Raw genomic sequence first — 12,543 nt, forward strand, 5'->3', positions numbered from 1 at the left:
CTTGTGTTTTTGATAATGAACTGCTCCCAAGAAGAGTTGTGCAGCAATATTTTTTGACCCCTCACATGCTTAGTTGATGTGAGGAGGCGCTGAGACAGGAAGGCACTTAATCAAACAGTGAAAGGGAAAATTGGAGAGCCAGTTGCCGTTGCCTTTCACATTGTTATTGACAGTGACTTTCAGAGAGATTCCAGTTAAGATCTGGACCAGTCACTGGTCAAATAAATTCTGGTGCAATTTTTGCTTTCTGTTTTAAATTTGTGAATTGAATGAAACAATGTCACCACCAATATGTACTATATCATTTTTCAGAATGTCTATACAGTGACTCAAAGGTTAGGAATGTTCATCTCCCCATTTTGATTTATTTCTTGGTGTACATTTGTCAGGAATCTTACACCAACTTTCCACTTAGAGCTTATGCTTTTCCCAACGTCCTTGAGATGCTGTTAATGACTCATGTGTTGGATCCTGAAGTTCCTCTCTGCTGCAGGATATCAAAACATTGTATGGTTGTATAATGTTCAGCAGCATATTTCCATTGTATAGAAACCCAGTCAGAGCTGTAAAGCCCATTCTAATGTGTGCAATACAGGTGCAATTTCTTTCATTGGTTTATTTTCACTTGACAGTTTTCTGATGTTTCAATTGTTCAGTTGAATTTTCATAAACTGAATTTAATTCCCTTGGGAAAATACTCAAGGAGAAATCTAGCCTATCCTTCAAATGGTTTGTGTTTGTTGTATAGCTTTGGATTCCAAACCCAGCTATCAGTGATGCACTACAGCTTCAACAGAATCCCAAATGCTATGCTCCTTTTTAACACGTAGTTATAGCTGCTCTTTTTCATTCTCTTCTTTGGGCTCATAACAAGCTATCAGTAATTTTATGCTGATTTACAGCGTGATGCTGGTCAACGAAGCCAGCTTCCTTCAGCTCTAATCAAACAAACCATCTGATTATCTGGAATTTAAAAAATTCTTATCCATGATAAAGCTGCATGATCCAGTATTATCAGATACCTTTGCCCAGAACAGGCTTGAATGAAAATCAGACTGAAGCAACAGCAGCCGAGAGCTCTTTTCTGGTAACATAATATTCACTCTCTATCTTGGTTATAACCCTCTGTAGTAAGCACTTCCCTCTCTCCCATGGACTGTCTTCGACTTATGAAATCACAACACTTATTCTGTGATTAAGCTCAGGACCAAAAGATCAGGACCAAAAGACTAGGACCAAAAGATCCCTCCTCCTCAAACAAACGGGAGTCCATTTAAATCTATGGTCCGTCAGGAAAAGGATGAGATTTTCTGCAAGTGCTGTTAGGTGAGTTGTTCATGAGTTGTCTCATCCTGCACCTTGCATTTCCTGAAATTATCTTGAAACAGTTTTAAAAATTGCCTTTCACTCTGATAACATGGCCAACTCAAACTTCATTAATTCATCTTGTAATTGACAGTGGGCCTGACTTTTGTCTACAGGTCTGAGTCAGTTTTAAATGGCTAAGAATTGGTAAAAATCCTGCCTTGAATATGAAATGCTAATAGCGTTCCATTTTCTGGTATAAGCTTATTTTCATAATTATTTACAGCACTCAATGCAGACTCAGACCTGGTTAGGGCACGTGCTAGTGATGGAAGAGAAAATTTTCACACAAGTCAGAGTTAAAGGTATGGCACCAATTAAAAAATACTGCTACAAAAGGGAAAACATAAGTTATGGAAGCATTTTAATTTATCCTTGTAATATGGGTATTGTTGGCAAGGCCAGCATTTATTGCCCATCCCTAGTTTCCCTGAGAAGATGGTGGTGACCCGTTTCTTAAAAGCACGGCCGTCCTTGTGGTGAAGGTGCTCCTACAGTGTTATTAGGTAGGAAATTCAAGGATTTTGACAAATCAACACGAAGGAATGTCAATATGGGTGCAATTTTCTCAATCTAGCCCCTGCCAGAATGATGGGACGATTAGTGGCGGGCTTTGCTGTGGCTCTTTAACTGAGCCACGGCATGAGCATCCCGCCTCCGGGTTCCCTGACCAATCAGGGACCCCCGCATGGGTTCTAAGCCCCACACTCCGACTTTCCCAGCATTCTCCTGCACAGTACTCCTCAGGACAACACACTTTGCAGCTCCACTCATTCCTCTCTCTCCAGGCACTCACGTCCCCATCTGAGCAACCAGAACTTGCACTCAGAATCACAGAATTATTACAGCACAGGAGGGGACCATTCGCCCTCATCCTGTCTGCACTGGCTCCCCGAATGAACAATTCACCTAGTGCCATTCCCCACCTTCTCCCCGTAACCCTGCACATTCTATCTTTTCATCTCACAGTCGAATTCCCTTTTAAATGCTTCGATTGAACCTGCCTCCACCACACTCACAGGCATCGCATTCCAGACCTTAACCACCTGCTGCATGAAAAAGTTTTTCCTCATGTTGTTTTTACTTCTTTTGTCAATTACTTTAAATCTGTGCCCTCTTGTTCACGATCCTTTTATGAGTGTGAACAGTTTCTCCCTATCTACTCTGTCCAGACCCCTCATGATTTTGAATACCTCTATAAAATCACCTCTCAGCCTTCTCTTCTCTAAGGAAAATAGTCCCACTTCTCCAATCTATCTTCATAACTGAAGTTCCTCATCCCTCTCAATGGTGAAAGAGCTTTAACTCCTTTGCCCTGATGAACAGAGGTGGTACTCCTTAGATTGATGCAGATTCCCTGCAGTCCTGCTGGGTCATTCTGAATTGAGTTAGGTACTTCCAGAAACTTTCCAGTTACTCAATTTTTGTCCATAGTTCATTTATTTTGTCTTTCTGAAATGTGTCGCATATGAATTCCTGAGTTTGAAAACTGATTTGAATACCGATTTAAAACTTCCCCCCAATGTTATGCTACTTTCTAATCCTGCAATCCTGTTGCCTTTCTGGAAGGCTGCAGTCATTATTGTTTCTATGGTTGACATGGGAGCATTTTCCTCCCCAGCATCAGTAATGAGTCAAACATAATGTCATTCTGAAAGTACACAAGGCTCCAAGTAGGCAATACATTTATAGAGATGCAAATGACTGGCAGCTGAGAGGGCACTATATTTCTCCAGTAACATTTAATTTGTAGTCAGTGTTAAAGCTGTTGGAGTGCTGAACTTGGCATCAGTCCTGCTGATTGCCTCTAATGGTTGCAAGCATCTTAACCTAGTCACTGGAGAATTATGAAATAAATTAACGTGTGTGGATTTATTTCAATGTAATTTTTTGACTATAAAAGATGGGGTTTCATTATGAGAGTTTTGTGCTGGTGCAAAGACAGTCATGAAGTCACAGAACTGATATTATAATTTCTTTATCCTACAGTGAAGGATAATTTGATAAAACTTTACCATAAATATGACTTCTAGTGTATTCATATACACAAGGGACAAATATTGAAAGTAAGCTACAACTCAAAATGACCAGAAATGGGTCTTTGCAAAAACAGCTGAACTTGGCCTAGTTCAGGGGTATTCTAAATTCAATAAACTCTTTTTTAATACAAATAGAAGGGAAAAGGGTTCCTGGGTGTGTGTGTTTTGGTGTGGAACTGTGCCCTGATGTATACTACCAAATCCAAGAGTGGAAATCATTGATAATCAATAGGAATGCACACCAAAATATGTCACAAAACATTACTTACCATAGAATTTACTCCATTCTGTGACTTCTGAAGATTTCAATCACTACTTAAATGGACCAACAAAACACAGATACTTATCTCTTTAAACCTACTTCGTTATTTCTCCAGAGACATAACTTTTTGTATGGCAGAAAAATCTCTTTTTCACAATGGCCCAGATTTTGCAGGGGTTGGTGGGGGGGGGGGGGGAGCGGGGGTGGAGGTAGGGGGGGGTTGCAGTTAGTTGTCAATGGCGAACTGTCAGCATTCACCCATCATTACAACTCTGAAACTGACTGCAAATTCAAAATGTCAGGCAGGCGCAGATCAGCATGGAAATCCTTAAGTTGTGATCTGTCACTCAGTGCTCCGACACAGGCTGTGCTGTGGCCACCCCGGAGCCAGTAATCATTGAAATCAGTGAGAATTTCAATTTTCCTGCCCCCACTCACTGTTAGAAACCCCTTAAAAGTTACACCTTGTTTAATCAGGTATAACGGGGATTTTAACGGTGATGTGATTGTTGTTTTGATGAGCAACAAAACTGGCTGTGAAAAAATAATTTTATAATCATGAAGTGCTATTAAATGAATAATTAGTAGATGTTTTAAACTAAATTAATAATTTTTAAAAAGTTCTTTCAGAATATTTTAGCTTCTATCTTCACCCCATGTATACATCCCCCCTTAATTTGCTCCATGTATGCATTTTTAAAAGTGATTTTATTTACTACTTTTGGTTTTCTGTTTGGGCATCTGTTAAAATCCTTTAATATGATTGGCTGCTTGGACAGCTTGATGACATCACTCCAGCTCGATGCTGGGATACCCCCAGTAGAGAACGCTACAATCAATTGCAGTGCCACTGCACGGTGATAGAAGTGAAATTCTCAAGAGATATCACTATATCTCTCAATGAGACTTACTTCAATGTTGACGGTGAGTGCCTTTTCTTTGCCGCTGACTGCAAACTCTGGGCCAATGTTTTAAAACATGTGCCAAGTTACTGCCTTCCACTTTTCATGGGTCCAAAATGCATACACTGGTCAGAATCAAGACAAAAATTGCAGTATCACAATATTAATGATATGCTAATGAGCACAGTGTAAATGCTCAGTACTGCCTGACATCTATTAAAGAGAAAATGTTCTGCAATGGTGAAAAAGGCAAGTAAAAGCTAAGTCACAAGTACATTTCTGCTATTTGGAGACACTTCAAAATTGTATAACTGAGTTTTTGGAAACAAATTTAAACCACAGAGGAAAGTTGTTGTGTGGGAATGCAGCTAATCTGAGGGTCTATAGGTGAAGGTACATTGATGAAGGAGAAAATTGCAATCATCCAGCACTTCAATGTCATAAGAGCCCACCCAAGTCTTTAACTCCTAAGAATGCCAATATGAAGTTTCTGAAATTCCACAAGGAAGGGAGTTGCACTGTTAAAAGTAACTTCTAAAATTTGATTGAGTGCATTCACAATGATTACATTACTCTGGGCTGGCCAGCCTTCAGCAAGCAATGAACATTCAAATAGTTGTATCATAATTTCATTAACTGTGGGTGAGGTGCTGAAAGACATATACAATGTGTTCTGTTGCTTAATGTATTTGAGCTAATTATCATTCCTGGGATGAGAGGGTTGTCCCATGAGGGGAGATTGGGAGAATGGACCTATATTTTATGGAGTTTAGAAGAATAAGTGATACGAACATACAAAATAGGAGTAGGGTTAGGCCATTCAGCCCCTCTAACCTGCTCCGCCATTCAATTACCTCATGGCTAACCTTCTACATCAGCTACACCTACCCACTTATCCCCAATTCCCTTGAGTCCTTTAATATCCAAAAATCTATCAGTCTCTGACTTGAATATACTCAACGACTGAGATTAATAGACTTTTGAACATGAAGGGTATCAAAGGTGGGGTATAGGGTGAGAAAGTAGAGTTAAGAAAGAAGATCGATGTGATCTTATTGATTGTTACAGCAGGCTTAAGCAGCCTTGTGGCCTACTCCTGTTCCTATTTCTTATGTTCTTCTCACAGTCCATCAAACTTCCCCAGTTGTGGTACTAAAAATTTCAAGATCCTGATTTTTCACCTTCAGAAATGTAACAGTCTTCACAAGGGGAATCAGAGAAAACCTCTGAAATTAGTGCAGATGTTAAAAAGCACTATCTTCTAACCAAAGGAAATGTGTAAAACTGCCTTTGAATTCATCCATAAATTGAAAAATTGAAAGACAGATGAAACATACATATATTGTGATAGCTGAGCATTTTTTTATACTGCCCTCTCTGCTGCCCTCTCTGTTGAGGAGGTGTAAATAAAGTTAGTTCGATAATGGCTGCTCGCTGTGAGTCCACGTTAGTCTTACTCACTGCAATATACAACAAAAAGATGATGACAAGCTGATATTGAATTCTTTTTTACATTTCATTTGAGAAATTATGATCTGAAGAACATTGCGACACCCTTTTTGGAATTCCCAAAGTCATTTTTGAGAAAATTTGGGCAGTTTCAAAGATTGCTCTGTGTGTCTGCACATCGTGTTTAGGTACAACTCAGTGAGTCAGCATGGTGCATAATTGAAAAAATGGCACTGAAGACAAATTTTGGGACAATGGGGGAATTCAACCCTAACAAAGAGGACTGGTGTAATTACGAACATAGGTTGCACATTTGGCTGAATGCAAATAAAATAGGAGATGAGGATAAAATAAATGTTTTCCTCACCGTAACAGGGCCAGATACTTTTGAGGTGGTGTCTAACCAAAGTTGCCTGCGAGACCCCAGTACTTTGGACTATCCTGAAATTGATGAGATTCTGGACTCATATTATGGAACGACTAAGAAATAAATTGCACTGAAAGTTGCATTCCGCGAAAGGAAACAGTTGCCAAGTGAGACTATTGCAGATTATGTTCTCAAATTAAAAAACTCTCTCGTCATTGTGGGTATGACGTGAACTTAGAAGTCAACCTTAGAGACACGTTTTTTGGAGATATACAGTGCAGTAAAATCCAGGCCAAGCTTTTGAGTAAAGGCAATAAACTGATGTGAGAGGAAGCCTGCGATGAGGCCACAGACATGGAAATGGCAAGAAGAGATAGTTGCAAATTGCAAGGAAGTTCTTTTGCTGAACCAGCAGGAGAGGTCCGCCGGATTTCATCAGGAACCAGGCCATAGTAGCCAGGTTCATAGACTCAGAGTCTGAAATTTAGATGCTAGCGTTGCCATGGTAGCCATCAACCATCTAAGTGCCCCCATTTCCAGTTAAAGTGCTATGCCTGTCGGAAAGTTGAAGATATACGGATGGAATAGAGGAAACAGTAATGCTTCAGGTCGCTGTAAAGCTCCAGGTCACAGAAATGCACCAGGTCAAGGTCATGGTAGACCTAAAGCTAGTTCAGGAGTCTGGAAGTCCTCGAATGTACATATGATAGATATGGGAATAGAAGTTTATGTTATTGAGCAGTAAGATCAAGAGTTCTGCTCAGTCAGAGAGCAAGAAAAAAAAACACATGGAAGATGAGAGTAAAAGGGTTGAAGATATAATTCCAGTGCTCACAGTGAAAATGAAAGTCAGAGATTCACAACTTACTTTCATCGTTGATACAGCCACAGCAGTGTCTGTTATCTCGGAAGGAGAGTACAAGAAGTCCCTTAGCCACATTCCCTTATGTAAAACTGGTATGAAATTGACTAGTTATGACAATAATAGTATTCCAGTGTTAGGTGAAATTAGTGTTAGGGTGGAATATGATGATGCATCCTATTACTTGCCACTGGTAGTAATAGGAGGGAACAAAGTCGCCTTGATGGGAATGGATTGGCTGAAGAAAATACAATTAAATTGGGTTGAGTTATTTACAGTAGGGATCAGTAAGAGTATGTCTAGCATTGAGGGCTAAGAGCTAAGAGAGCACAAAGTGGTCTTTGAGCAAGGAGGAGAAAATGATAAAATTAGGCATCATAAGGCCAAAGTCAAGATAAAGGACAATGTACAGTCGACATTTTCCAAAGCTAGGCCAGTGTCTCATGTGCAGTTAGAAAAGAGTAAAGAGCTGGATAGATTAGAAAGAACAGGGGCAATTAAGAAGGTGAAGAGCAATGAATGGGCTGCACTCAATGTGGTAAGTCAAAAAGCAGATGGATCTGTTTGGATTTATGGAGATTATAAACAAACAATAAATAAAAGGTGACTGAAAATGATATTTACCCACTACCTACTAGTAATGATTTGTTTTCTAGTTTAGGTGTTCAGTAAGATAGATCTGTCAAATGCATATTTGCAATTAGAATTAACTGACAAGAGCAAGGAATTGCTTAGCATTCACACACAAAGGATTGTACCTGTACGAAAAGTTACCATTTGGGGTGTCTCATGCTCCTGAAGTGTTCCAGAGTGTCATGGATCAGGTGCTAAGCGGGATGAAAGGAATGTGCTGCTTCTTGGATGACATTTTAATTTACAGAAAGACAGAGAAAGAGCACATTGTAAGGTTGAACAAAGTCTTAGATTGACTTAAGAGCATGGCATCAAATCTAAAAAGCACAAGTGTTGCTTCATGATGTCAAGTGTAACATACCTGGGTTACCAAATAGATGGTAAAGGTATCCACCCAATGCAGGAAAAATGGTGAGGGGATTTTGAAAGCAAAGAGACCAGAGAACGAAGAAGAACTTAGAATATTCATAGGAATTGTTGTGTATTATTCTACGTTCATCCTTGACTTAGCTAATACATTTGCTCCATTGTATCAACTGCTCAAAGATGGAATAGATTGGGAGAGATCTGTGGAGTGTCAGAAAGCATTTGAAGAAGTGAAGAAAGTACTGACCAGTGATGCTGTTTTGACTGACTATGATCCCAAGAAACCATTGGTTTTAGTGTGAGATGCCTCACCAGAGGGGTTAGGTGTGGTGTTATCTCACTTAATGGAAGACAGTGTAGAGAAACCTATAGCATAAGCTTCACATACTTTAACGAAGTCAGAACAAAAGTAGTCACAAGTTGAGAAGCATTAGTGATCATATATGGCATTACAAAGTTCCATTAATACCTGTACAGTATGAAGTTCACTTTGTTAACTGACCACCTAGCCCTTACGATCATATTTGGTTCAAAGAAGGGAGTACCATCTTGAGCGGCAGCACAGCTTCAGAGATGGGCATTGATTTTGATGGCCCATCAGTACGATAATAAATACCACAAGTCAGCAGATTATGTGGACGTTATTTCGAGATTTCCCATGAAGACTGATTCATTTTTAGCCAATGAGTTACCTGTGAATTACTTTACAGACACAAATGACATGCCAGTGTCTGCCAGAGAAATTAATGAAGAAACTCATGTAAGATTGAGAACCTTACTTATAATTTGTTCTTGAAAGAAACAGTAAGAATTCGGACAAGGAGACACCTGTTGTAGTGAAATCAGGATGATTTATTAAGGCTAAAAGCAATACTTAACAAATCCAAGACAGTCGATATCCTAGTCCATATGGCCTTTACTCTCCACCGGCTCTAGTGGCACAGATGGCTCGAGACTCCTCTTCTCTTGTCTCTCCCTTTGTCATCTTCAAATCTGTGCACTAAACCTTTCCAGATCTGTTCCTTTATTCTTTGTAGCCTGTTGCTCCTGCTGTGTACTGATTGGTTGGTTCATACATATCATTGTTTCAATTGGTCCTGCCATTTCATTTGTCAGTACTTCCGTTGGTACATTAATCATGATCACATGCACAAAACAATGTGTACAAACAGTCCATTATAACCTTGAGGTCCATTAGATCATACATTTCTGTCGAGACTCATCCTGCTTCTCTGTTAGATTTTGATCACAACTTGTTACATAGTTTTCGATATCTGTTCTTTTCTTTCCTTTTATCTGTTTGTTATTTGTCTGTATCACAAAGTACTTCTGGTTGACTCAAACTGTATAGGCAGTGTTTTTTTCAATAAGATGCATAGCTAAAATGAACTCTTCATTAACCAAAAGCTTATACAAAACACATATAGATATATGAAAGTACATAAAATTCATTTAACAAAAGATATAAAAAGGCCAATAAAAATGGCAGAATCCACATTTCCTACAGTCCCCAGATTGGGGATGAAATGTGGCCTAGTATTGATTCCTCACAATTAATCCCTTTTTCCCTCATAAGATAATTTCATTAAGCATTCGGCCTCTAAGGGTAAGTCTTTTGGTAATACATTTTTAACGAAGTAATACAAGAATAACAAGTACAATCAATAAACTTTCACAAGCAAAATAATTAGGGACAACATCTTCACTCAAGGGTGCTGACGGACGTTGTATGTAGTCTCTCACCAATTACTTTCTCCCAATCTTTTAATCACTTCTCCCCTTCATCGTTGTTCTGCCTCATCTTAATTAGATGTTTTTGGGGTGTTGTCGTTCTTTCTATTATAGATTTCAAATTTAGAGACAAAGGTGGTATGGGGTGTCCAAACTGAGCAACTGCTTTAATGCTTCCCCCTGCATCCCAAAATTTTCCTTTAAAATGGGATCCTTGGTCACTAACAACCTGTAGTGGTAGTCCCCACCTACAGATCACCTCACTCAAGAAAATTCTGGTAGGAGTGAGTGCAATGTTTGATCTACAGGGGAAGTCTTCAATCCACTTGGTAAATTAATCTATGAAACAAAGGCGTACTTGTAGTTGCCCTGGTTCAGAAGCAAGGTGCAAATAAAGTTGATTTGAAGGGTGTCCAAGGGCTTTCTGGGGGTGGAGAACTGCACAAAAAGGCATGATTAGTATTGGCAGGTGGATTTTGCTGCAAGCATGGCAGACAATGGGACACATTGAAATTGACATCATTCTCTATTGTGGGCCACCAAGCTGTGGCCAGGATCTTGTCAGGTGGATTTCGCTGAGTAGTGTCCCCTGGTCAGGTGGGAATGAAAGAGGAAAAGTAACCCCTCACCGTCCACCCGTGGAACACACACCACAGGAAGCTTATCTGGGTTGGGCTGATACGTGAGCAATGAGAACGTGTTAGCTGACTTGTGAGACATGACTGCGTGGGTTGCCGAGGGGACGGGCAGTGGATTTTCCTGTTCATGCCAGGCAATGACAGTGGCATAGGGGTCATACTTTGCTGGAGTGAATCAAGATCTATAGGGGCAGAGGGTTTTGCAGCTGCAATGGGACTACACCAGTTGTTGTCATCAGATTCCCATTCGCCAGAGAGTGCAGCTTCTTTGGCTGCCTTTTTGGCTTCCGCATTACCTTCACTGTAGATCTGGCCTTTTTGTGAGCTGCAACCTTGCCAATGTGGCAGGGTTGGGAATGGTTTTGTAGGGCCACCCAAAACTCTTGTAACCAGGGTCCATGAGCCAAACGTTTACCAGCCGAGGTTCAGTAGGCATTCTTGAGGTACAGGGGAAGGGCTAGTACAGCATTGATGGCATAGACACTATCAGACCAAATATTCACAGGCCTACCAGATGTTTTCCTAACAGCTGTTAATAAAGCAAGAATTTCAGTGAGCTGGGAGGAGTGTTATGAACAGCGTCGTTTGATTACTTTGTCTGGTAGAATCATTGCATAGCCCGTGTGCCGTGTTCCTTGCATATGATATGAGGAACCGTCGACATAAACGTCTGGGCCTCCTTAAGTGTTTCCTTCTGAATGGGGTGTGAACTGAAATCAATAAGGGGCAGCGGACATTTATGGGGGTCGCCCTTACATGCCCGAAGCCGTGGAAGCAGTGTTGTCAACTTAGGGGTGATGTCAATGTCCCACTGCAATAATTTTAAAGTCCATTTACTCAGACTCTTTGAGGAGACCAGCGAGTCTCCAGGCTTCATTAACAAGTTCACTGGCACATGCAACAAATGTAAAACTATTTGTTGAAGGCCTGTATTGCATGTGAAGTTTTGAACAGCCCAAAACATAGCTAGAAGGTGGCGCTCACATACCGAGTACATAGTTTCCGCTCCTTGCAGCATCTCGAGGTGTAAGCTATCGGTTGTAGTCTCCTGTTGTGTTCTTGACACAGCACAGCAGTCAGGCTCTGGTCTGTAGCCCTTACTTCCAGGTGAAATGGTTGAGTGGGATCAGGCATCAGCAAGCAGGTGGTTTGCATAACTGCCTGTTGAAACAAGTTACAACCGTGGTGTGATCCTTTTTTTTTTCTTTTTTTTCCAAGGTGGCCTTTAAACCCCAGGCCCCTTTTATATATTTTATGTCGAGGGGGCCTTTATTCCTCAGGCCCCCTTTATATACACACTTATATTTTTAAAATAGCTTTATTAAAAACAGAAATAAACAAAAACTCAAATTAAAATGCCATTTTCGGCGTCGACAATGCACTCCAGCCCCTGCGGTGCCCACCGGTCGCGGAAGGCCTCAAGCGTACCGGCGGACACCGCATGCTCCTTCTCCAGGGACACCCGGGCGCGAACGTAACCGCGGAAGAGGGGCAGGCAATCGGGGAGGACGGAACCCCCGACGGCCCGCAACCTGGACCTGTGAATTGCCACCTTGGCCAGGCCCAGGAGCAGACCGACGAGGAGATCCTCCTCCCGGCCCAAGCCCCTCCGCACCGGGTGCCCAAAGATCAGGAGCGTGGGACTGAAGTGCAGCCAGAATTTGAGGAGCAACCCCTTCAGATACTCAAAGAGGGGCTGCAACCTCGCACACTCCGTATAAACATGGAACACGGACTCGTCCAGGCCGCAGAAAGTACAGGCGGCCTGGGAGTCCGTGAACCTACTTAAAAGTCTATTGTGGTCTAAAGTGGTGTGATCCTTTGTCGAGCCGGACTGAACTCCGTCGTCAGGGCCTTTTAAAAGTACGTACAAGGACTTTGCTAACTCGGCAAAACCAGGAATAAAATTGTGCTGATAGCTGACAAGGC

This window comes from Heterodontus francisci, chromosome 13 (genome assembly GCF_036365525.1).
Source record: "Heterodontus francisci isolate sHetFra1 chromosome 13, sHetFra1.hap1, whole genome shotgun sequence".
NCBI lineage: Eukaryota > Metazoa > Chordata > Chondrichthyes > Heterodontiformes > Heterodontidae > Heterodontus > Heterodontus francisci.